Source organism: Schistocerca nitens, chromosome 5 (genome assembly GCF_023898315.1).
Source record: "Schistocerca nitens isolate TAMUIC-IGC-003100 chromosome 5, iqSchNite1.1, whole genome shotgun sequence".
NCBI classification, from domain to species: domain Eukaryota; kingdom Metazoa; phylum Arthropoda; class Insecta; order Orthoptera; family Acrididae; genus Schistocerca; species Schistocerca nitens.
This window is the reverse complement of record NC_064618.1, coordinates 502,988,383-503,014,424: the sequence shown is the minus strand read 5'-3', so window position 1 is coordinate 503,014,424 and position 26,042 is coordinate 502,988,383. Positions and strand designations below refer to the sequence as shown.

Genomic DNA, 26,042 nt, shown 5'->3' with positions numbered 1-26,042 from the left:
AAGGCTCCAGACAAAAATTTACAATCTTGCCAGTCAATAAGAGAGTCCATGGACACCCTGGAGAAAATGAAATCCATTGCAGTCTCCCACTGCATCAGCACACCAACAAAAGAGATTGAAAACAAACATGGAAGTATATCCACTAAGAATAGCATACAAAGTTACATCCCCAGCAAGTTTAGAAAAATTAAAAGCGATTAATCATGAAAGAAATTTTAGAGTAGCCAGGAGGCTTTCAGGTAGAAAGATCATTATGGAACGGGCACACTCTATGAGGCTGAGCTGGAAAAAGATTGGAGCTTTCTGCAGATGCACTTTTGTCAGGCTCTTCAAAGCTTGCGATGGAGTCCCTAGGCTATGTCTTTTCAGCAGCCTAAATGAATGTGAGAGGAAATAGAACTCTGTTGGGTTGATCAAGGCATACATGGCAGAGATGGATTTGAATGGGATGTCCACAGGTGTGATGCATGGTGGTACCAACTCAATAGTACATATCATCGCAATTTAGTGTCTGATCTGAGGGGGGAGGGGGAGAGGTTGGGGTAGGGGGAGAGGTTGGGGGAAGTGGAGTATATACTGAGGCAAGGATGTATATATGCGCATTTTAGTATTCACAGATTTCACTTCAGCACTTACAGATTGTGAAGCAGATACAGTGAAAGATCAAAATTTATGTGTATAAGTATTGATATAATTATAGCACAAGGACTGACAAATAGCGAGCTCGAGTCTCGGTCCGGCACACAGTTTTAATCTGCCAGGAAATTTCAAATAGCATGAAATTTTAAGACAATTTTCTGAGTAAGACTAATAAGCTCCTGGAAGCAAAGAAAGAAGAAAAATGGATTGAAGATTACAGTTTAATGTCCCACCAATAACAAGATAATTAGAAACAAGCTTGGATTGGACAAGATGGAGAAAATAATTCACATATGATCTTATCAAAAGTAACATTCTGCACTCATTTCATATAACTGAGAGAAACCACAAATAACCTAAACCAGATTAGTTGGCTGGGGATTTCAAAGACACTCCTCTCAAATATGAGACCAGTTGTGACATATTGCTTTTTAGCCTTAGGGAACATACTTTCTTTATTAAAAAATGGAAAATCCAGGATGGAATGTAACAATATTGTGGAAAGGAAAGTTGCAGAGATGCTGAGTTGCAGATGGGCACAACAAAAAGACTGTCACAAATAATAGCTTTCAGCCAGTAAGGCCTTCATCAGAATTAGATGGCTCTCTCTCTCTCTCTCTCTCTCTCTCTCTCTCTCTCTCTCTCTCACACACACACACACACACACACACACACACACCTGCAGTCTCGGGCAACTGAAGCCACAGTTGCCTGAGACTGCAGGCGCGCACGTGTGTGTGTGTGTGTGTGTGTGTGTGTGTGTGTGTTTGCCGTCTACTTCTGATGAAGGCCTTACTGGCTGAAAGCTATTATTTGTGACAGTCTTTTTGTTGTGCCTATCTGCAACTCAGCATCTCCGCTATATGGTGAGTAGCAACTTTCCTTTTCACAATATTGTTACTTTCTTTATTTGTTTCCTATAGAAGTGGGATTTATTTTAATTCGGAGTAAGTTTAAACAAATATGATGTGAGATGAGAGACCACCACAGCAGATATATAATGCAATGAAACTGTAAGAATTTTGCCAACTGTGGCAGGTCACAGCAGACGTTTCAGGCTGTGTCCAGTGTAAGTATCTCTACTAGTAGGCAATAATCATGTGACTTGATTTATTCAGTACAACTGGCTTCTGGGTGGATTCTAGTGCTTCAGACTGTTCCAGCAATGGCTTAGCCTAAAACTCATGATTTTTCATGATGTTAATAGAAACTTTTCAGGATACTAAAGTAGAAAGAACAGTACCAAAAGATCTACATCTACATCATATTCCGCAAGTCACATAATGGTGTGTGGCGGAGGGTGCTTTCAGTACCACTATCTGTTCCCTCCAACCCTTTTCCACTCGCGAATAGTGTGTGGGATGAATGACTATCTCTAAGTCTCTGTATTGGCTGTAATTTCTTGAATTTTCTCCTTGTGGTCAATACGCGAGATGTATGTGGGGAGAAGTAATATGCTGTCCGACTCCTCCTGAAAAGTGCTGTCCTGAAATTTCAACAGCAGAACGTCTCTCTTGTAACGTCTGCCAGTGGAGTTTGTTTAGCATCTCTGTATTGCTTTCTCACCAGCTAAACGATCCCATGACGAAATACACCACTCTTCATAGAATCTTCTCTTCTCCTCTATCAGTCCTATCTGATAGGGATTCCAGACAGATTGACAATACTCCAGAGTCAGGGGAACAAGCACCTTATAAGCCACTTCTTTCATGGGTGAGTTACATTTCCCTAAGATTCTTCTGATGTATCTGAGTCTTGTGTCTGCTTTTCCCACTATCTGTTTTATATGTTCATTCCACTTAAGGTCATTCTGGATAGTTATGCCTAGATATTTTATGGCAGATGCTGTCTCCAGCTGTTTGTCATCAACAGCGTGGCTGTATAGTAGTGGATTTCTTTTCCTATGTCTGCGCAATATGTTACATTTATTTAGGTTCAGAGTCTGCATCATTCATCAATTCTCTGCAGGTCATTCTGCAAATTCTTACTATCTTCTGACGTTGATACTTTGGTATAAACAACTGTATCATCTGCAAATAGCCTTAAAGAGCATCCAACACTTCCTACTAGATCATGTATATATATTGTGAACAGTAACAGGCCTATCACATTTCCCCATAGTACTCCAGATATTACCTTTACCTCTGTCAATTTAGTTCCATTAAGAGGGACGTGTTGATTTCCATCTGCAAGAAAGTCCTGAATCCAATCGCAGGTCTGCTCCGATACTCCGTAAGCTTGTATTTTTTTTTCATTTAACGGCAATACGGGATGGTGTCAAACGCCTTACTGAAGTCAAGGAACATGGCATCAGCCCGAGCGCTGTTGTCCACTGTGCCGCGGATCTCATGGAGGAACAGAACGAGCTGAGTTTCACAGGATGTCTATCTGTGGAATCCATGTTGATTTTTATAGAGGAGCTGTTTGTTTTCCAAAAACGTCATAATTCTTAAGCATAAAACATGTTCCATAATTCTACAACAGATTGACGTCAACGATATAGGTGTATAATTATGTGAATCTGTCTTACGCCCTTTCTTAAAAACAAGAATGACCAGTGTTTTTTTTCCAGTCATTAGGTACCTTTCGTTGCTCAAGCGATCTATGATAAATTACTTCTAGAAAGGGAGCAAGTTCTTTCGCATAATCGTTATAGAATCTTATAGGTATCTCATCTGGCCCTGAAGCCTTTCCACTACTAAGTGATTGTAGCTGCTTTTCAGCTCCGCGATCGATTATCTCAATATCTGCCATTTCCACATTTGTACGACGATTGAAAGGAGGGACAGTGTTATGATCTTCCGCAGTGAAACAACTTCAGAAGATGATTTTGACCCACTTGCTAGGAGGTATAAATCAGAAGACAGCTTCAATTAGTGGAAGAGAGGAGAGCATCAATGGAAACTTTAATGAACTGAGGCAAAATTCCATAAATATGTAACTACTGAAATACCCACGATTATCATCTTCAGAATATATCAGAGATGATGGTAGCAGCACAATTATGGAGCATGTCACTATGGTTTGCACATGGCAGCCACTTATCTCCTAGTTTGTGGCAGATCTTACAGATCACAATGCTAAATGTACACTCTTGCTCATAAATTAAGGATAATGCTGATACATGGTGAAACAATGCTCTGGTAGGCGGTTTCCGGGTTTAAATCACCTCAGGGTATGACCATGCGGAGCATTTGACCTGCGGTTGTTGCATGGTGGCGCAGGCAGCAGTCCACATATGCAGAGGTGCGTTGGTGCATGTCAGAGTAGGGTGCAGAGAGTAAGTGTGCATATGTTTTCAGACATTCTAATAGTGACTGTGTGTTGAAAATGGCTCAAAGAACACATATTGATGACATTATGAAGGGTAGAATACTAGGGCAACTGGAGGCTGGTCAAACACAGCAGGTCATAGCATGGGCCCTCAGTGTGCCACAAAGTGTGATCTCAAGATTATGGCAACAATTCCAGCAGACAGGAAACATGTCCAGACGCTACAGTACGGGACGTCCACAGTGTACAACACCACAAGGAGACCGATATCTCACCATCAGTGCCCGCAGACAGCCATGAAGTACTGTAGGTAGTCTTGCTCGGGACGTTACCGCAGCCTCTGGAACAGTTCTCTCCAGACACACAGTCTACAGACGATAGAACAGACATGGTTTATTTGCCCGAGACCAGCAAGGTGCATTCCACTGACCCCTGGTCACAGGAGAGCCCGTAAAGCCTGGTGTCAAGAACACAGTACATGGTCATTGGAACAGTGGTCCCAGGTTATGTTCACGGACGCGTCTAGGTATAGTCCGAACAGTGATTCTCGCCGGGTTTTCATCTGGCGTGAACCAGATACCAACCCCTTAATGTCCTTGAAAGGGACCTGTATGGAGGTCATGGTTTGATGGTGTGGGGTGGGATTATGACTGGTACACGTACACCCCTGCATTTCTTTGATAGAGAAACTGTAACAGGTCAGGTGTATTGGGACATTTTGCACCAGTATGTCTGCCTTTTCAGGGGTGCAGTGGGTCCCACCTTCCTCCTGATGGATGACAACGCACGGCCCCAACGAGCTGCCATTGTGGAGGAGTACCTTGAAACAGAAGATATCAGGTGAATGGAGTGGCCTGCCTGTTCTCCAGACCTAAACCCCATCGAGAATGTCTGGGACGCTCTCGGTCAACATATTGCTGCATGTCTTCAAACCCCTAGGACACTTCAGGAACTCTTGACAGGCACTGGTGCAAGAATGGGAGGCTATACCCCAGCAGCTTCTCAACCACCTGATCCAGAGTATGCCAACCCATTGTGTGGCCTGTGTACGTGTGCATGGCGATCCTATCCCATATTGATTTCAGGGTACCTGCACAGGAAACAGTGGTGTTTTGTAGCACAGGTAATTCGGGATGGTTTTCTCAACTTATCACCAATACCATGGACTTACAGATCTGTGTCATGTATGTTCCCTATGTGCCTATGCCATTAGCGCCAGTTATGTGTAGTGCCACGTTGTGTGGCACCACATTCTGCAATTATCCTTAATTTATGAGCATGAGTGTAGTTGTGGCACAATGTGGTATAATGAAATATTGCTTTGCTTCACTTGGGGTGCTGACTGATGTTGCTAGCAATGTGCATTTCCAGACAGCTTCGAAACATGGGCAGTGCCTCCACCTATTGCCCCCTGTGCACGCCTATTGTCACATTTGTTAGTTCAAAGAATACTCATAAACCACTTCCCACATTATGGTACAGTGATTCATCCATTTCTGACGTGGTGATAGCTCCTGAAAAGCCTGTAACATAATGTCAGTGAGGGCACCAGGGTCTTCTGTATGTCCAGAGTGTTTTGCAGTGCACATGAATGTGGACTGTCTGGATCAGTGGGCACACTGTGTCCATTGTGGAAAACATGAGCATCTCCGAACTGCCATAAACCAGCAGACTGCCATAAACCAGCAGACACTGAACCCTGTTCTAGGCATGTGCTATGGGTGGTGCATGAAGTTCATGCAATTGTTCCTCAGGGTGGCCCTATCACTATTAAGTTGTTCATCAACTTCACAATTGCGAACCAAGACTTCAACTTCCAGGTGGACACAGGACTTCTGTTTTCTTGGTGAACCTCCAAATGTATGTTCATCTGAAGTCCCCAGAATTGGCCGAACCCTCCCGTTTGTTGGTCACTTATGGTGACAATTCAATCAAAACTAATCACAAAATGATTTAAACATATCTGTATGGTACGAAAAGTGGAAACTGACTCTGAATAATGACAAGTGTGAAGTAATTTACATGAGTACTAAAAGGAATCTGCTACATTTCAGTTATGTAATAAATCACACAAATCTAAAGGCTTTGAATTTAACTGAATACTTAGGGATTACAATTATTCTTGTCCGTCCTCTTCTGGAGTAATGCTACATGGTGTGGGATCTGCATAAGATAAGACTGATAGAGAACACAGGAAAAGTTCAAAAGGGCAACTCATTTTGTATTTTCATGAAATAGGAGACAGAATGCCACAGACATAATACGTGAATTAGGGTGGAAATCATTAAACCAAAGGCTTTTATCTTTTTCTGTTTTTCTCTTTTCTTGCAGCAGGATCTTTTTATGAAATTTCAATCACCAAACTCCAAATGCAAAAATATTTTGTTGGCATCCACCTAGACAGGGAGAATTGAGCATTGTAATAAGTAACAGATCTCACACGGAAAGATTTAACGGCTATGTGCTGATCGAGAATGGAACAACAGAAAAATAACGTGATGGTGGTCTGATGAACCCTCAGCAAGGCACTTAATTGTGAATTGCAGAGTAGTAATGTAGATGCAGATTCCCCTCTGCGGTCAATTTGTGACCACTATTGCCTACAAAAAGGTCACACAGCTGATAAAACTATTAGTTATCAATAGCTGCTCATCCAGGAACATTTTTGGTCTGGAAAACTTCACATTGTTTGCATTCTGTCACCTTGGGCATGATTTTCTCCTGAGGGACTCAATGACCTTTGTGCCACTTTTGCAACTACTTTCAAACACGGTCTGGGTTATGCCGTAGATTTCCAGGCTCATATCTTGTGTCCAGACGCAGTGCTCCGTTTCTGCTGGGCACGACCCATTCCAATCTCCTTATGGAAGGGCATTGAGCAGAAACTCAACTGCAGCCATGAGGCTGGGGAGACTGAACCTGTTAAAACCAACACTTGGGGGACATCCCTGGTAGGTGTTAAGAAACCCAATGACTCCCTCTCGATGTGTGTAAACTTCATACCGACAATCAATGCCCAGGCACAAGTAAAGACCTACCTAATACCACGTACAGACAACCTCCTCACAAAGCTTATCGAAGGTGGATATTTTTCTAAGACAGACCTTGCCAATGTATATTTGCAGATCTGTCTCGATGAGGAGTCACAATGCATCATGATAATCAACATTCCCTTTGGCTAATACAAATACAAGCACTTGCCTTTTAGGTCGCTATCATTCTGGCAATTTTCCAGAGAATATCGGAACAGTTACCCATATCCATCCTTGCTTGCTCTAACTAATTGTCATGGGCACTGCAAGTCAGGACCACCTGCGCAGCCTTAGCGCCCTATTTACTATGTTGCATGATGCAGGGCTAAAGTGCCGCTTACTTAAATACCAATTTTTTTCATGAGCTGGTGGATAACTCAGACAATTGCTTGACAAAGAAAGGATCCAGTCCACTGACTGCAAAGTCATGGCTATTGACTCTCTACCTAGCCCCTAAAACGTACAGGAGCTGCAGGCTTGATTGAGAACGGTGAATTATCACTCAAGTTCCATATCAAGTCTCCACTAAACCAGTTGAGGGAGAAAGGTATTCAGTACAGGTGGACAGCTGCTGTGAAGTTGAAGTGCATGCTGCATGTAGCGCCCTGCCTTATGCCCTTTTCTCCACCATGTCCACTGATTTTAGGCACAGATGCCTTTCCATATGGCATTGGTGCAGGGCTCTTGTGTAGGAATAATGATGTTACTGAGCCTGTGTGTCAAAGACGTTGACACCCACTCATAAGAACAAATCCTAGATGATAAAAAAAAAAAAAAAAAAAAAAAAAAAAAAAAAAAAAAAAAAAAAAAAACTTTAGCGATTGTCTTTACAATTAAGAGGTTCCATGTCTACCTGTCTGGAACAAAGGTCAGTTTAATTGTCAACCACAAACAGCTGGTAGCACTATTTGGATTGCATTCCAGTCATCTAGAATGTACAGTGCAATGATCCAACCATTGCAAGCTTTTGCTCAACTTCTATATTTATACCATGAAATACAACCTCACAACATAACACATGCATGCGGATGCTCTACCTCATCTGCCTGTGGGATTCATCCCAGCCTTTGACCAGTACGAAATCCCATGTTTCCACATAGATAAGGAATGGTGACCAACTTTTGACAAGTTTCGCATTACAGTTATTCAAATCACTCATCGTGACCCTCTCTTGCAGCGAGTCACACACACTGTCCCTGAGGGGTCACCCAGACACTTTTCAAAGAATGTCAATCTGGAGCTCCAGCCTGCACCTGCCTCTTCCACCATCTGTTGGTCATCACCAATGGCCCCCTGATTGATGCTTAGGTGGATACTCACCATATCTTTATCCTGAAAAACCCTGTGGCCTCAAGTCTTACAGCTACTCTATCGCATGCAATGGGGGATTCACAGATGAAGGCCCTCATGTGGCAACATGCTTACCAGCCAGTGCTAAACAAGGACGTGGAAGCCATGGTGCACAGCTCTTCTACTTGTGCCCATCATCACCCTCTGGCCCTTCCCCCATCACCTCTGGGACCACATTTATTTGAACTTAGTAGGCCCTTTTTAGGGCACAATATGGCTTACTGTCATGGATGCTTACAATCCATATGCAGACAGCATGTCATCCACTACAATGCACTCATCCAGACTCTCACCATAGATGGGCTCCTCAAAACATCGTGTCAGACAATGAAGCCCAATTCACAGCAACACTATTGAACAATTCTGTTCTTTGACTGGCAACAAACACCTGTTTAGTCTGCCATTTCACCCATCCTCCAATGGTGAAGGCACAACACTTTTACAGAGACAAAAGACGCATGGACACTGGCTACAGCAGTTACCACCCTTGGGCAGCACCTTACGACAACTGACTCCTCTAGGGGTTTGGAGCACTGTCATATCTACCAACTCCATCCACACCTAATGATTGCACCACTGTTGGTGGTCCAACTGGACCTGGAAAGCCTGCCTATGCTGGGCCCATAACTGCACTGGTATAACTTGCATTACAGAACCCCAGCAGCAGTTTGCATAGATGCAGGCAAAGAAGTCTCCAAGCATTCTCTGCAATCGCAGTCAACATTACCCATATCACTGCATCCCACTACTTTGCCAGGTGCTCCCTGTTCCTCACACCAGCCAGAAGGCTTAAAGTGCAGGGCAGTAATCATACTGCCAGTTTACCTTCCGAAACATCACTCTGGTTGCTTCTCCCAGCCCTGCATGCCTATTTCACAGGGGGTGGGATTTGGTATCTGGCCTGGTGATTTTGAAAGCCTACTGGAGAGCAGTAAATTCAACTTTGACTGTTAGATGCCACTGCTACATCTGTGAATGCTAGTGGCACCACACTACAGTTCTGGCCTTAATGAGTCACAAAGCCATGCCTATCTTGAAGGCCAATTAGCATTTGTGGTCATATCTTAAGGGGAGCTGGAGGTGTCTATGCTGCCCATGTTAAAATCACTAAGTTTGAGGAACATTTATGAATAAACTACCAAATAGAAAAATTTGAATTTTTTTTACATATAGAGTGGTTTAGTATTGCAGTTATGACAGAGGGATTTTGGAGTATCTTTTCTAGTTTCCTTCCAATTATTTTTTTATTAATGACCCAAATTTTTTTTACAAATAATTGCTTTATAATTAAACTGAAATGAAACTACTGAATATATTGCCAAATGGCTGTGTTAAAATGTAAGTTTGACCACTAGGAGTGCTGTATAAAAATTTCATCTCTCTAGCTTGAGTGGATTTTGAGAAAATGTTCCTTATATTCGAAAAATTCTAATTTACGGGAAATGGCTATCAAAGTTTCTCAATACATTCCTGCACTATAGGATGGATTATCAGGGTCTTCTTCTTCATCCTCCAAAAGCTTCCTCTTCTGTTTCTTTTCTGGCCTGTTGTTCCATCATACTTCATATGCCTTTCTCTTCTTTCTGCTCCTCTTATCCTTTCTCTGTCAATATTTCTTAGTGCTTGTACAGTGTTCACCCCAGCTGTAAATCCTAATGCCTTCAGAACTTCACACTTCACACTGTTCCCTTGGTTGTAGGTTGCTATTGCAACATAAAAGCCAAAGTGCAGTGTTTTTATGCTTACAAACACCCTTTTAGAAATCACTTTCCAAATCAAATTGTTTACGCTCTCATTAGGATTCTGCGTCTTTCTGTGTAGACATTTGTGTAACAATTCTGGCTGTGCTAAGTTACGAAAAACTGGTTTTATTGTTCCCTCCTGATTCTTGTACATACTGCATATTACCCACTTTACACAAGAAGTATAATACTACCAACAACAGGCGCAACACTGAACTAATTTGAAACGGTGAACAGCAAAGAGACTATGTTCCGCGCTCTTATTCATTGTAGTATCGCAACTTGGTATTAGTGTTAATTTTCTTTTCCCTATGTTCTTCCTCTTCTTATATACACGGTTACTAAAATGTGGCATCCTAACCAGAACAAAAGTGTACAACAATATTAAATGGAGCAAGATGTTAGAAATTCTGAGGAAAATAGGAGTAAGCTGTAAGGAAATACAGGTAATATTTGTCACAGAAAACAATGTAGCCAACCCTTGCACACTCGCTGTATGCGTAACATAAGGCGCTGTATGCGTAACAGGCTGAGAAAATCCCAAGCAGTTCGCCAGGAAGTCACGAGAGGGTGTTAGATGCATTCAGCGGCCACCCATTTCCTCTGCAGGCGTGGGGGAAAATGGTAATAACTCCACTTCTAGGGCGAGTAGAACAATAATTCAAAGTTTACATTAAAGAGGAATGTTCCAATTAATTTTCAGTATTAAAAAAAAATAAAAAAAAGGTCGTAATTTTTTTGGATTTGATCACCTCCGGCTCCCCTTAAAGCTGTGTCACAGCTCTGACTTCAGTGTTGTACTGTTGTTCTTGTTTTCCCACTGTGCTACATCATTGGTTACTCTGGATTACCTGCTGGACTTATTTTTTTTCATAGCACCTCCACTTATCTTTGCTTTGTTGTTGTCTTTCCATCATTGCTCAGTATTTTGTTGGTGACAACCGAAAGCTGGTCAGCCTGTCTCTGTTGGTTCTTTTAGTCATTCCAGGTATTTGTTACATTCCATTCACAATAGTGGCAAACAATTTTTGACTCTTTTTCATGATTAAAGTAATGATGATTTAAAGGAGAGTATGTTACAAAAATATTATGTTATAAACGTACCACGCAGGAAATCAGGAGTTGTTCCTAAGAACATTAACTTCAGAGGAAATCATGAATCAACAATATTTATCAGAACAGTAAAACATGTCAAACTAAAGTAGAACAATGTAGTATATTATAAATATTTTATTTATTCAAACATGGCATTTAAATAAAATGGAAATGACAGACAATGCATTTCACAGTAACACTTCCTACAACAGTACATAATACACACTACCTGATAGAAAGTATCCAGACACTTATCGGGGGATATTAATATGACGGGTTGAACTCTGCTGGAGAAACTTTCAGTGAGGTGTCCAAATGTCAGTGGAGGATCGAGGAATGACAGCTGGTCTTTCTAATCCATAATTTACCGTCCCCAAACATAACTGTTGCAATGTGACGACTCCCTATTACACACTGTACAGACAGGCAACTGTCAAGGTGTTACAGCACCTTTCAATAGCAGATGGAAAAGAAGGATGATTAGGATTTAATGTTCCATCAACAATGAGATCGTAAGAGATGGAGCAGAACCTCAGAATGTTTCAAGGATGGGGAAGGAAATCAGCCACACGCTTCCACTGGAACCATCCTGGAATTTTCCTGGAGCAATTTATGTAAATCGAGGAAACCCTAAATCTGAATGGCCAGATGCAAATTTTAACTGTCATTCTACTGAATATGAGTTCAGTGTGCTAACCACTGCACACCTCACTCTGCCGTTTCAGTCATTGAACACTCTTAATTGTAACTGGATTTGACTTATGTAAGGAGTAACAACAACTAAAAGTAGTTTTGGGAGTCCTTCACTTGTTTGTTTGCTGAGGTAAGGCCTCAACCAAGAGCTTGTACAAGAAACACAATTAACACTATCTACCTTCTACCAAAGAATACAACAATTACTTGTCTTCTGATAGCTGCAAAAGGAAATGCCACTGTGGTCTACTGGTTAGTGCACAGGATTATTAACAGAGCAGGTTGAAGATTCATTTCCTTACCTTGGATTTTTATTTACTGGAAAGGTGGATAATGTGTTCCATTCATCCTTTCGAAGCCAAATAAGAAGGTATATAATAAAGTAAGAAGCAAAATTGACACTACACACATGGAAGTTGTCACATATCAGAAGTCTTGCACCAGGTTGGGAGCACAGCGATAATCATGTATGTGTTAGATTATGGGATAATGATCAAATACAATACTCTTCTGAACAGAAAATGCGGCCTACAGACGCCCACTATATAAATAAGCTATGAGGTCAGCAACTCGCGGTCATATGGTTAGTGCTGTGGACTGTGTGTTCAATCCCAGACGAGAGCAGGGATTCTTCCTGCTTGCGACTGAGTTTGCGTGTGTCGTCCTCATTGTCACTTTATCACCACCAATACGCACATTGCTGAAGTGGCACCAAATGTAGAGAGATGCACCAGCTGGCCAAACATTCCAGGTGGGACTCCCGGCCAATAATGCCATTTGCACCTTACAACATAATGTGAATACCATTCAACAATAAATGAAAAAGTTGTTTCCAGAGAAATAAAATATTGAAAGAATACATTTATAGCTTTAGACAGGTCAATGTGTATTACTTATAAAACCAGAGGGATAAAATATTTCAGTCTGAAAGAATAATGACATTATTTCACATGTTTGTTGGCAAACAACTTTTGACAGTTTATGATAATGAAAATAATGTATGGTTTGAATGAATGGATGTTGTACCAATATTACTTTATAAAAAACAATACAAACAATTGAGAATAATGTTAAGAGAGATAAAACAAGGGCTTTAAAACTTCAAATACATCTAAGAATACGAAATTGAGAAGAATTAGAAAATCAATACTATTCATCAATAGAATTGGATGGTTCTTCTTTAATGCAGGATCACAGAACAACACAGTCAGAAAAAGTTGTGTCAGATGGTAAAAGTGTTGCGACTCGCCGATCTTTCAAAGTGCCGCCGCGCAGTTACGCGCGTCTGCTACATGCGGTGCTGTCTGCCAGCCATGCAGCAGCCGTGCCACCTAAGCGGTCAGCCACCCAGCAGCCGCTAGACTTGGACTCAGGCTGATTAGAATGTTACCGTGTACACATGTCTTACTTTGTCTACTTGCTCTGTGACTTACATGTGTTGTGTCGTTTTTGAAATATGTGTGTTCAACTTGACGTTATAACTAAAAGACTTACTTTAAATGTGGTTTTAGGTACAATAATGGAAGAACAGAAATACATTGTCACAAATCATACAACATTTTGAAACTGCAAATCCCGAAACCCAATTTATTGTTGGAAAATACAGAACTGACTTAAACTGCAAAAAATGTAAATTGCTGTTGAATGTGATGAAAATGGTCTTAAAGACTGAAATGAAATAAAAGAAACCGAAAGACAAAAATTCATAGAAAAAAGTTAGGGTAATGTGATTTTTCTTTCCAATACAAATCCAGAAAATTTTAACACTGCTGGTATTATCAAGTCAAATAAATACAGCTACAGAAGAACAAGCTTATAACTGGAAAGGGGGAAGTGATGTGTTGTTGTTGTGGTCTTCAGTCCTGAGACTGGTTTGATGCAGCTCTCCATGCTACTCTATCCTGTGCAAGCTTTTTCATCTCCCAGTACCTACTGCAACCTACATCCTTCTGAATCTGCTTAGTGCATCCATCTCCTGGTCTCCCTCTACGATTTTTACCCTCCACGCTGCCCTCCAATACTAAATTGGTGATCCCTTGATGCCTCAGAACATGTCCTACCAACCGATCCCTTCTTCTGGTCAAGTTGTGCCACAAACTTCTCTTCTCCCCAATCCTATTCAATACTTCCTCATTAGTTATGTAATCTACCCATCTAATCTTCAGCATTCTTCTGTAGCACCACATTTCGAAAGCTTCTATTCTCTTCTTGTCCAAACTAGTTATCGTCCACGTTTCACTTCCATACATGGCTACACTCCATACAAATACTTTCAGAAATGACTTCCTGACACTTAAACCTATACTCGATGTTAACAAATTTCTCTTATTCAGAAACACTTTCCTTGCCATTGCCAGTCTACATTTTATATCCTCTCTACTTCGACCATCATCAGTTATTTTGCTCCCCAAATAGCAAAACTCCTTTACTACTTTTAGTGTCTCATTTCCTAATCTAATTCCCTCAGCATCACCCGACTTAATTAGACTACATTCCATTATCCTTGTTTTGCTTTTGTTGATGTTCATCTTATATCCTCCTTTCAAGACACTGTCCATTCCATTCAACTGCTCTTCCAAGTCCTTTGCTGTCTCTGACAGAATTACAATGTCAACGGCGAACCTCAAAGTTTTTATTTCTTCTCCATGAATTTTAATACCTACTCCGAATTTTTCTTTTGTTTCCTCTACTGCTTGCTCAATATACAGATTGAACAACATCGGGGAGAGGCTACAACCCTGTCTCACTCCCTTCCCAACCGCTCCTTCCCTTTCATGTCCCTCGACTCTTATAACTGCCATCTGGTTTCTGTACAAATTGTAAATTGCCTTTCGTTCCCTGTATTTTACCCCTGCCACCTTTAGAATTTGAAAGAGAGTATTCCAGTCAACATTGTCAAAAGCTTTCTCTAAGTCTACAAATGCTAGAAACGTAGGTTTGCCTTTCCTTAATCTTTCTTCTAAGAGGGAAGTGATAATGGTGCACTAAGTACCTTCTACTGCATACTGAAAGTAGCTTGTTGAGTAGAGAGATGGATATAGACAATTGAATAATATTATTTCTTGCAATGTAAAACAAGAAATTACAGTCCTTGATTAACAAAATGATTCATGGTTTTATGCAAATAAAGTTATTAATTTTCGTCATATTTCATTTTAGAAACTCAACTAAAAATCCATAAAATAAAAATAATGTAGAAGACATAGATCAAACAAAACATAGCACTGAAATTATGCTATCTATGTACATATTATATTTTTGTCTGTGACCATGGTCTTTATTGTAAATTTAAACACATCCTTAGCTCAAAACTTTTAAGACTGGGGATATGAACTGGTCATCAATTCAGAACTCTGATTTTAAAAAATGGAAAGTAAAATAAATCACTTCAAACACTTGAATGCAAATGCAAGATGATAAAATTTAATTATTGAGACAAATTCTTAATGTTAAGGATGAGGAAATCAACAGACATTAGAAATTTTCTTAAATTCATTTATTAGCTTGATTGGATGTCATATACAAATCCCAGGATGGTTATTTTGAATAGGACATTACCAGTTTCTTTCCAGTTATTCCCCAACTGGAGCACTTCTCAGATGCTAATGACATCATCACTGACTGGATGCAATCTTCCTCCCATCCAGGAAAGATTCCCACCAAACCTACATTCTATGCCTCTAGGATCTTCCACGTCCACAAAATTTTCTCTGGTGGCATGCCTCAATAGATTTTCTTGGTATTCATGCTGACTGTGAGTCACTTTGAATAAAACACTCCATGTTTTGACAGCTGTCCCTGCCAGTGTCTTCCTGAAGACAATGGTGTGGACTGTTGATGAAAGCTTGAGAATTTTATTCGAAATGAAACAAAGGCAAAGGTCCCAGACATGAGTCCCAGTCTGACACATGGTTTTAATCTGCCAGGAAGTATTCTCTCTCTGCATTATTCCTCACTTCTTCGCCTTGAGAAATTACCAATTCCTCTTTTGGCAGCTATTAAATTATCTGTCAGTTCATAAGGACATACAAAGAACTGGAGTGAAGTTCTGGGCATATTCATGAGCATCCACAGAAATTTTACCAGACATGTCATGCTTTAACAATGAAATTTTATAGGTGACTCTAAAAACTTATTATCTCAGAGAACTGATGGTTATCCAATTAATATATGAATAAAAACTTGGTTCTCCAGATTTCAGGGAACGAGAAGGGGGGGTGGGGGGGGGGGGAGAGTGACAGCAGCAGGGGGAGCAAGTTCCCATGGTGGTTTACGTATATCTCAAATACAGATCACAAAACTGCTCAGAATACATTAATATGAGACTGTCACAATAGCACACTAAATAATACATTAAATTAGAAGCTGCACAACTGGCTGTCAAACTTGTTTATGTGTGATACTGTTTTACAAACATTAATGTAGTATACTCTCTTGTCTTAACTGTAAGTGTACAATGAAAGATGTGCTTTAGAAATGTGTACTGATACTACACAAAGGTCTTCTTGACTGTACACTCTTTGACAGGCTGTTCCATATTTCCCCTACTTACTTGTAGACATGTGGCAGAACTGAAAACAGCTGTGTGTATGTCTAATTTGCTCTTCTGGAGCACATATTACACCACACACACGAATGACAAAAGCCCAGGGAATTCTTGCGTGGTGAGTAGTTTTGGACCGTGCTCTCATTCTTTAGTTTGCCCATACTGCAAAGTCATCTGAAATATGCCCCTCATTTCCACATATTACCCTAGTTTGGGTGACTTTTTCTGGGAGGTGGCTGGCATAGATCTACATGTAGATGGTGATTACAATGGTTGAATGAAAAGTAATGCCTCCATCTTCGTTAATTGGGTTTGGATGGGAATATTTTAATAAATTGAATGCACAAATAATCCTTAGAATATGGTCTTTAATTACCAATATTCACTTTTCCACATAACCACCAGCCAATTGGATAAATTTCTGCCAACGATGAACAAGTTTTCTGAAGCTGTCACAGAAGAAGTCAACACACTGTTTCCACAGCCACAGTCTCACAGTTCCGTCAACATCTTCATCAGATCCGCACGGGGTAGCTGCGTGGTCTACGCGCGTTGTCAGAGTTTGCGCGGCTGCCCCCGTCGAAGGTTCGAGTCCTCCCTCGGGCATGTGCGTGTGTGTTGTCCTTAGCTTAAGTTAGTTTAAGTTAAATTAAGTAGTTGTAAGCTTAGGGACCAATGACCTCAGTAGTTTGGTCCCACAGAACTTAACACAAATTTTTTCTCCATCAGAATCATAATGATGTCTCCGCAGATCGTCTTTCATTATAGCGAACAGGTGGAAGTCAGACGATGCTAAAGCTGGACTGTATGGAGGATGCCGTACGGTGGTGAGATTCACTCTCAGAAGTTCTGCTGTGGTAGTACGTGAAGTGTGTGGTTTGGTATTGTCAGGTTGCAGGAAAACATTTCCCCTTTCCTTTTGGACCCTTGTTAGCTGTCGTTTCGGAGTTCGCAGCATTGTGATGTAACGCTCTGAATTTATTCTTGTTCCACGTTCAAGGAAATCAACATGGATAACACCATCTGCGTCCCAGAGGCCTGTCTCTTAAATTTCTTTTTCTGAGGCGAGTCTTTGTGTCAATATTCCATAGACTGACATTTCATCTCTTAGTCATAATGGTGTACCCACATTTCGTCTCCTGTCACAATTGAATGGAGAAAGGTGTCACCTTCATTCTCGTAATGTGAGAGGAGTTCCTGGCAAATTTCAAGTCCGTGCGCTTTCATTTCAGGAGTCAGCATCCTGGGTAACCCATCATGCACAGATCTTCCGATGTTCTTGTGAAACGCCGATTAGGCTTTCAATTTCTCTCCGAGTGATACGACGATTGTACTGAATCAATGTGTCAACATTTTGTTTGTAAAACTCAGTGGTTGCAGTCACAGGACATCCAACTCTTTATTTGTCAAGCAGGTCAGATGTTCCCGCTTCAACATCTTTAAACTTACTTGCCCAACAACGCACAGTACTCACATCAACACAATCACCATAAACTGCTTTCATTCTTTGATGAATCTCATTTGGAGTTACACCTTCTGCTGTCAAGAATTCAATGGCTGCATGTTGCTTAAATCGCATTGACTGACTGACTGTGCAGGGTTCCGAACTTTACACTGTAACATAACCGTTCAATGCTAAGCTTCCTGCCAACTGTAGCTGTAGAGAAGAGGCTATGGAACAAACCAGTACCTGCTGCATACCAATGCTGCCAACTGTCAAAGAGTTAAGAAGGTGGAGGCATTACTTTTCAGTCAATCCTCATTTTAAGGAGATGATTTCCAGCACCATAATGACCAGTTATGCCTGTACTTGTTCCACAATTCAATTCTACCACCTCTGACACTGCCACTGTTATGTCCAAGAGGCAGAGTTCACCAACTCTGTTAAGGTGGAATTAAGCTATGTTGTTTCTGTGATCAATTAATATTTTACTTTTATGTGACTACTGATTCTTATGATTTTTCTGCATGATCAAGATTTTTTATCTAGCTAAATAAGGACAGTATTGAGAACCAGTTAGGCGGAGATGGCAAACTGTGTACACAACATATGGATCATGAGATGGATTATGAGGTAACAAATAGGTCAAACTAAGTGTTATGACAAACACAACATCAATTTCATGAATACAGTAGTAAAGGACTGAAAACTTTCACTGATGACTGTGAGGTGTTTATGGTACACAGCAAAATCAAGTGCACGTGGGTCATGTGACTGACAGTAGAGGGTGCTTCCTGAAAATTTGAAATGATGGAACACTCCACAATCATTTAAATCAGTGAACAAAGATTGAAAGTAAAGAAATTACTGTTGGCAGAACATGTGACACATGTAACTGAACTTCTCTGAACTATGGCCATGTTAGCTGGAAAGAGTGATGGGAAATCTTCTCTTGGTCAAACCAAAAAACAATGGCAGGGTGACAAACTATAAAAACCGATGTAACAGATTTTTTTTTTTTGTCATCAGTCTACTGACTGGTTTGATGCGGCCCGCCACGAATTCCATTCCTATGCTAACCTCTTCATCTCAGAGTAGCACTTCCAACCTACGTCCTCAATTATTTGCTTGACGTATTCCAATCTCTGTCTTCCTCTACAATTTTTGCCCTCTACAGCTCCCTCTAGTACCATGCAAGTCATTCCCTCATGTCTTAGCAGATGTCCTATCATCCTGTCCCTTCTCGTTATCAGTGTTTTCCACATATTCCTTTCCTCTCCGATTCTGCGTAGAACCTCCTCATTCCTTACCTTATCAGTCCACCTAATTTTCAACATTCGTCTATAGCACCACATCTCAAATGCTTCGATTCTCTTCTGTTCCGGTTTTCCCACAGTCCATGTTTCACTACCATACAATGCTGTACTCCAGACGTACATCCTCAGATATTTCTTCCTCAAATTAATGCCGGTATTTGATATTAGTAGACTTCTCTCAGCCAGAAATGCCTTTTTTGCCATAGCGAGTCTGCTTTTGATGTTCTCCTTGCTCCGTCCGTCATTGATTATTTTACTGCCTAGGTAGCAGAATTCCTTAACTTCATTGGCTTCGTGACCATCAATCCTGATGTTAAGTTTCTCGCTGTTCTCATTTCTACTACTTCTCATTACCTTCGTCTTTCTCCGATTTACTCTCAAACCATACTGTGTACTCATTAGACTATTCACTCCGTTCAGCAGATCATTTAATTCTTCTTCACTTTCACTCAGGATAGCATTGTCATCAGCAAATTGTATCGTTGATATCCTTTCACCTTGTATTTTAATTCCACTCCTGAACCTTTCTTTTATTTCCATCATTGCTTCCTCGATGTACAGATTGAAGAGTAGGAGCGAAAGGCTACAGCCTTGTCTTACACCCTTCTTAATACGAGCACTTCGTTCTTGATTGTCCACTCTTATTATTCCCTCTTGGTTGTTGTATATATTGTATATGACCCGTCTCTCCCTATAGCTTACCCCTACTTTTTTCAGAATCTCGAAAAGCTTGCACCATTTTATATTGTCGAACGCTTTTTCCAGGTTGTCAAATCCTATGAAAGTGTCTTTATTTTTCTTTAGCCTTGCTTCCATTATTAGCCGTAACGTCAGAATTGCCTCTCTCGTCCCTTTACTTTTCCTAACGCCAAACTGATCGTCACCTAGTGCATTCTCAATTTTCTTTTCCATTCTTCTGTATATTATTCTTGTAAGCAGCTTCGATGCATGAGCTGTTTAGCTGATTGTGTGATAATTCTCGCACGTGTCAGCTCTTGCCGTCTTCCGAATTGTGTGGATGATGCTTTTCCGAAAGTCAGATGGTATGTCGCCAGACTCATATATTCTACACACCAACGTGAATAGTCGTTTTGTTGCCACGTCCCCCAATGATTTTAGAAATCCTGATGGAATGTTATCTATCCCTTCTGCCTTATTTGATCGTAAGTCCTCCAAAGCTCTTTTAAATTCCGATTCTAATACCGGATCCCCTATCTCTTCTAAATCGACTCCTGTTTCTTCTTCTATCACATCAGACAAATCTTCACCCTCATAGAGGCTTTCAATGCATTCTTTCCACCTATCTGCTCTCTCCTCTGTGTTTAACAGTGGAATTCCCGTTGCACTCTTAATGTTACCACCGTTGCTTTTAATGTCACCAAAGGTTGTTTTGACTTTCCTGTATGCTGAGTCTCTCCTTCCGACAATCATATCTTTTTCGATGTCTTCACATTTTTCCTGCAGCCATTTCGTCTTAGCTTCCCTGCAATTCCTATTTATTTCATTCCTCAGCGACTTGTATTTCTGTATTCGATTTTCCCGGAACATGTTTGTACTTCCTCCTTTCATCAATCAACTGAAGTATTTCTTCTGTTACCCATGGTTTCTTCGCAGCTACCTTCTTTGTACCTATGTTTTCCTTCCCAACTTCTGTGATGGCCCTTTTTAGAGATGTCCATTCCTCTTCAACTGTACTTCCTACTGCGCTATTCCTTATTGCTGTATCTATAGCGTTAGAGAACTTCAAACGTATCTCGTCATTCCTTAGTACTTCCGTATCCCACTTCTTTGCGTATTGATTCTTCCTGACTAATGTCTTGAACTTCAGCCTACTCTTAATCACTACTATATTGTGAACCGAGTCTATATCTGCTCCTGGGTACGCCTTACAATCCAGTATCTGATTTCGGAATCTCTGTCTGACCATGATGTAATCTAATTGAAATCTTTCAGTGTTTCCCAGCCTTTTCCAAGTATACCTCCTACTCTTGTGATTCTTGAACAGGGTATTCGCTATTACTAGCTGAAACTTGTTACAGTACTCAATTAGTCCTTCTCCTCTTTCATTCCTTGTCCCAAGCCCATATTCTCCTGTAACCTTTTCTTCTACTCCTTCCCCTACCACTGCATTCCAGTCGCCCATGGCTATTAGATTTTCGTCCCCCTTTACATATTGCATTACCCTTTCAATATCCTCACACACTTTCTCTATCTGTTCATCTTCAGCTTGCGACATCAGCATGTGTACCTGAACTATCGTTGTCAGTGTTGGTCTGCTGTCGATTCTGATTAGAACAACCCGGTCACTGAACGGTTCACAGTAACACACCCTCTGCCCTACCTTCCTATTCATAACGAATCCTACACTTGTGATACCATTTTCTGCTGCTGTTGATATTACCCGATACTCATCTGACCACAAATCCTTGTCTTCCTTCCACTTCACTTCACTGACCCATACTATATCTATATTGAGCCTTTGCATTTCCCTTTTCAGATTTTCTAGTTTCCCTACCACGTTCAAGCTTCTGACATTCCACGCCCCAACTCATAGAACGTTATCCTTTCGTTGATTATTCAATCTTTTTCTCATGGTAACCTCCCCCTTGGCAGTCCCCTCCTGGAGATCCGAATGGGAGACTATTCCGGAATCTTTTGCCAATGGAGAAATCATCATGACACTTCTTCAATTACAGGCCACATGTCCTGTGGATACACGTTACGTGTCTTTAATGCAGTGGTTTCCATTGCCTTCTGCATCCTCATGTCATTGATCATTGCTGATTCTTCCACCTTTAGGGGCCCACCCCTAGGACAAGAGAGTGCCCTGAACCTCTATCCACTCCTCAGCCCTCTTTGACAAGGCCATTGGCAGAATGAGGCTGACTTCTTATGCCAGAAGTCTTCGGCCGCCAATGCTGATTATTTATCAAAATTTAGGCAGTGGCGGAGATCGAACCCGGAACTGAAGACGTTTTGATTATGAATCAAAGACGCTACCCCTAGACCACGGGTATGTAACAGATAGCTGACATAAATAGATGAATATCACATAGATGTCACATGACCACAGTTACTGAAGGTATACTGACTGGTTTGTTCATGATTTTTCAGATCATTGCTGATTCTTCCGCCTTTAGGGGCCCACCCCTAGGACAAGAGAGGCTTCATCACAGTACATTGGAAAATGACAATTAACTCCTGCCAGTTTAACTTATCATTATAGCTGTCATATATGAGCCGTTTAGAACTAAGAGAGTGTACAATATCCGATCAAAACTAACTATATGCACCTATGGGATGTGGAACTGATCAATAGATATCACGAGAGGCAGACCTACAAGCATAAAAAGAGAGAGAGAGGACAGCGTTGTCAGTAGAGAAGCAGCACTATCAGAATGGGTTAATCAGGAAAGCTCAGTGTCTTTGAATGACAAATAGCCATTAGACGTCACCTGAGTAACTAATATATTAGGGTCACGTCAACCTTTCTACAGCTGCCCAAGTCGACTGCTGGTGATGTGATTGTGAAGCGAAAACTCAACATGTACTGACAGACAGTGACTATTGAGCATTGCGGGGCTGGGGGTGGGGTTGGGGTTGGGGTTGGGGAAGGGAGTGATTGAAAAAAAAAGTATATACATTTTGCACGAAATCAACAGACGGAATCATTTGTGAGTTCCAAAGTGCTATCAGCAGTCTGGCTTGCACAATGATTGTGTGTAGAGAGTTAAAAAGAATGGTGTACAATGATCAAATAGCTCCTCGTAAGTAGGACATTTCTGTAGGCAGTGCTGAGGAACACTTGAGGTGATGTAAAGAGGGAAGCCACTGGGCAATGGACGACTGGAAGCAAATGATTTGGAGTGATGAATCATGATGTACCCTATGGCAATTCAATGGAAGAGTTTGAGTTTGGTGAATTCCTGGAGTACATTACCCTACCGTCATATGTAGGGCCAATGGAGAAAGTACAGGGGAGGCAATGTTATGATGCAGACATGATTTTCCTTGTTAGAGCGTGGCCCCTTATTGCACTTAAGAATACATTAAATGCAGAACCATCTACATACATACTTCACTAACCAGGTTTCATTTGCTAACAGAGTAAGGGAAAAACAGTTATCTATATAACGCCATAGGAGCCCTAATTTACAATATTAATGCTGTATTCAAACATTATGAGATTGTTTTTCCTACTCATCTGCATTAACTTAAGTTTTTATACATTTGACTGTCATTCATCACACCAACTAGAAATTTCACGTAAGTCACCTTATATCCTTCTATAGCCACTCAATGATGATGATACTTTTCCCACCACCACCACCACCACTTAGTAAAAAGGTGCTGATTGCTGCTCACCCTATCTGTCAGATAATTAAGTTATATAGAGAATAAGAGTGGTCCTATAATGCTTCCCTGGAGCACACCTGATGATATCGTCATACCTGATGAACACTTGCTGTTGAGGACACCATAGTGGGTTCCATTACTTAAGAAGTCTTAGAGACATTCACATAGCTGGGAACCCTACCTGTATGGTTGTATCTTCATTAAAGCCTGCAGTGGGGCACCGCGTCAAATGCTTTCAGGAAATCTAGGTGTATGGAATTTCTCTATCACCTTTCATTTATGGCTCACAGGATATCATAGGAGAAAAGAGCAATCCAAGTTTTGCACAAATGATGCTTTGTAAATCTGCTCCGATTTGTGGACAAAAGTTTTTACATCTCAAGGAAAGTTACTATATTCAAACTGAGAATATTTTCAAGAATTCTGCAGCAAGCTGATGTTAAGGATATTCACCTGTAATTTTGTGTCTATTCTTTCACCCATCTTATATGAGAAAAGTCATCTGCGTTTTTTTTTCCCCCCCAAACTGGGATTCCACCCAGGGCTACCAACTGATCTGTTTTCAGCTCTTTCATTTGTTTCTCTCTGTCAGGGCTACCTACTACTACATCCTCTGTAAGAGTGTCTGTGCAACAATATGTTTGTATGATTCTCCTACCTGAATGAGTTCTTAAAAAATTTAAAATTTCAGCTTTCCTTTCACTGCCTTCTATTGCCACATCAGACCAGCCAATGAGTGACTGAATAGAAGCCTTCAACTGCTTAGTGACTCTATGCAGGACCCGACTTTTCTTGGGCTCTCAAGTGAGATCGTTTCTTAAGAGATAACAATGCAAGTTATTGCAAGCTTCATGCATCAATTTCTTTCCGATACATGAATTTCTACTAACTTTTGCCAGTTGTCTTTTTTTTTTTTTTTTGAACCAACAGTGCAACAGTCTGCCTCTTCAGCATTTTCAGAATTTTGTTGTTACACCACAGTAGGCTTTTTCCTGTGTGATTTACAATCAATTTAAACTGTGGCCATAATTCCTCTATGATCCTAACATTGGAACTACATTACGTCCATCCACTGTTTAAGTGGGACGCTAACATCTGCTTATCCACTCTTTCTATCAAAAATACTCTCCTAGCCTTCTTGATGGGTTTATTAATTTTAGTAACCACTTAGGGAACAAAAGAGTACTTTACACCATGGTAAGAAATAAGAGGAATGACAGAAGCGAGTGCCTGAGGATCATGGATAATAATGGAAGAGTTGTGGAGGAAATGCATGAGCTCAAAAAGATTTGGAAGGAGTACTTTGAAGATCTGTTGAATGCCACCAAGCGGGTAACTAACAGCGATGGAGAGCCTAAGGCAGCAGACGATTATAATAGTGGGGAAATTGATGATCTAACTTGGAATGAAGTGGAAGAAGCCATAAAGAGGATGAAAGGGGGCAAGGCACCAGGTTGGGACGAAGTAACAGTGGATATGATACGAGCAGCAGGAGTAGTAGGAACCCAGTGGCTATACAGAGTGGTGAGGGTGGTGTGGAAGGAGAACAGAATTCCTGAGGATTGGAAGAAAGGAATTATAGTCCCGATCTTCAAGAAAGGAGATAAAAGGAGATGTGAGAACTACAGAGGAATCACCCTGCTATGCCACTGTGGAAAAATCTATGAAAAGATCCTGGAGAAGAGAATAAGAAGCAGTATTGAAAGTAGACTGCAAGAGGAGCAGTACGGTTTCAGACCGGGAAGATCAACAACGGACCTCATATTTGCGGTAAGGCAACTGCAGGAAAGGCACTATGAGTACGGGAAGGACTTAATCATGGCCTTTTTAGATATTGAGAAGGCGTATGACAGTATCTGTAGGGGCAAGCTCTGGGATGTGCTGAACACAAAAGGGATAGATGAAGAGTTAACACGAAAAGTCAGAAAAATGTATGAGGGAAGTGAGAGTTGTGTGAAAGTGGGGAGGGAACGTACTGCATGGTTCAAGCTGGAAAATGGGCTGCGACAGGGAAGTGCACTTTCACCTTTATTGTTTATTATTGTTATGGATGAAATCCTACAGCAAGTATCAGATGCAATTGGAGATCATAAAATGAAAGCAGTGCTTTTTGCCGATGACCTGATGTTATGGGGAAATTGCGAGAAGGAGGTGCAAGAGCAGTTAGATGTATGGGAGGCAACGGCAGCACAATATGGAATGCATTTCTCTGCAAAGAAAAGTAAAATAATTGTCACAACAAGGAAGAAGAATAGGCCAAATGTGGATATAACTTGTGGAGGGGAAAAACTACAAGTGGTAGAGAACTTCAAGTACCTGGGAAGCATGATTGAAAGTAAGGGGGGAAACGCAATGGAAATAAATGAAAGGTGCAGAAAAGCAGGGCAGTTCTACAAATGCATTAGGGGGCTTATTTGGAGCAAGGAGGTGCCACAGAAATCCAAGGGAATTATATACCGAACCTACTTTGTCCCCATATTGACATACGGAAGTGAGACATGGGTAATGCACAAAAGCGACAAAAGTAGAATACAGGCTAGTGAAATGAAGTTCCAGAGG

General features: G+C 41.0%; 1 protein-coding gene across 1 annotated transcript in view; it reads right to left on the bottom strand.

The window, feature by feature from the left end:
• The window catches only part of LOC126259635 (E3 ubiquitin-protein ligase LRSAM1-like), a 179,567-nt gene that overhangs the window by 56,785 nt on the left and 96,740 nt on the right, over positions 1–26,042 (bottom strand). The gene's annotated exons all lie outside the window — the stretch shown is intronic.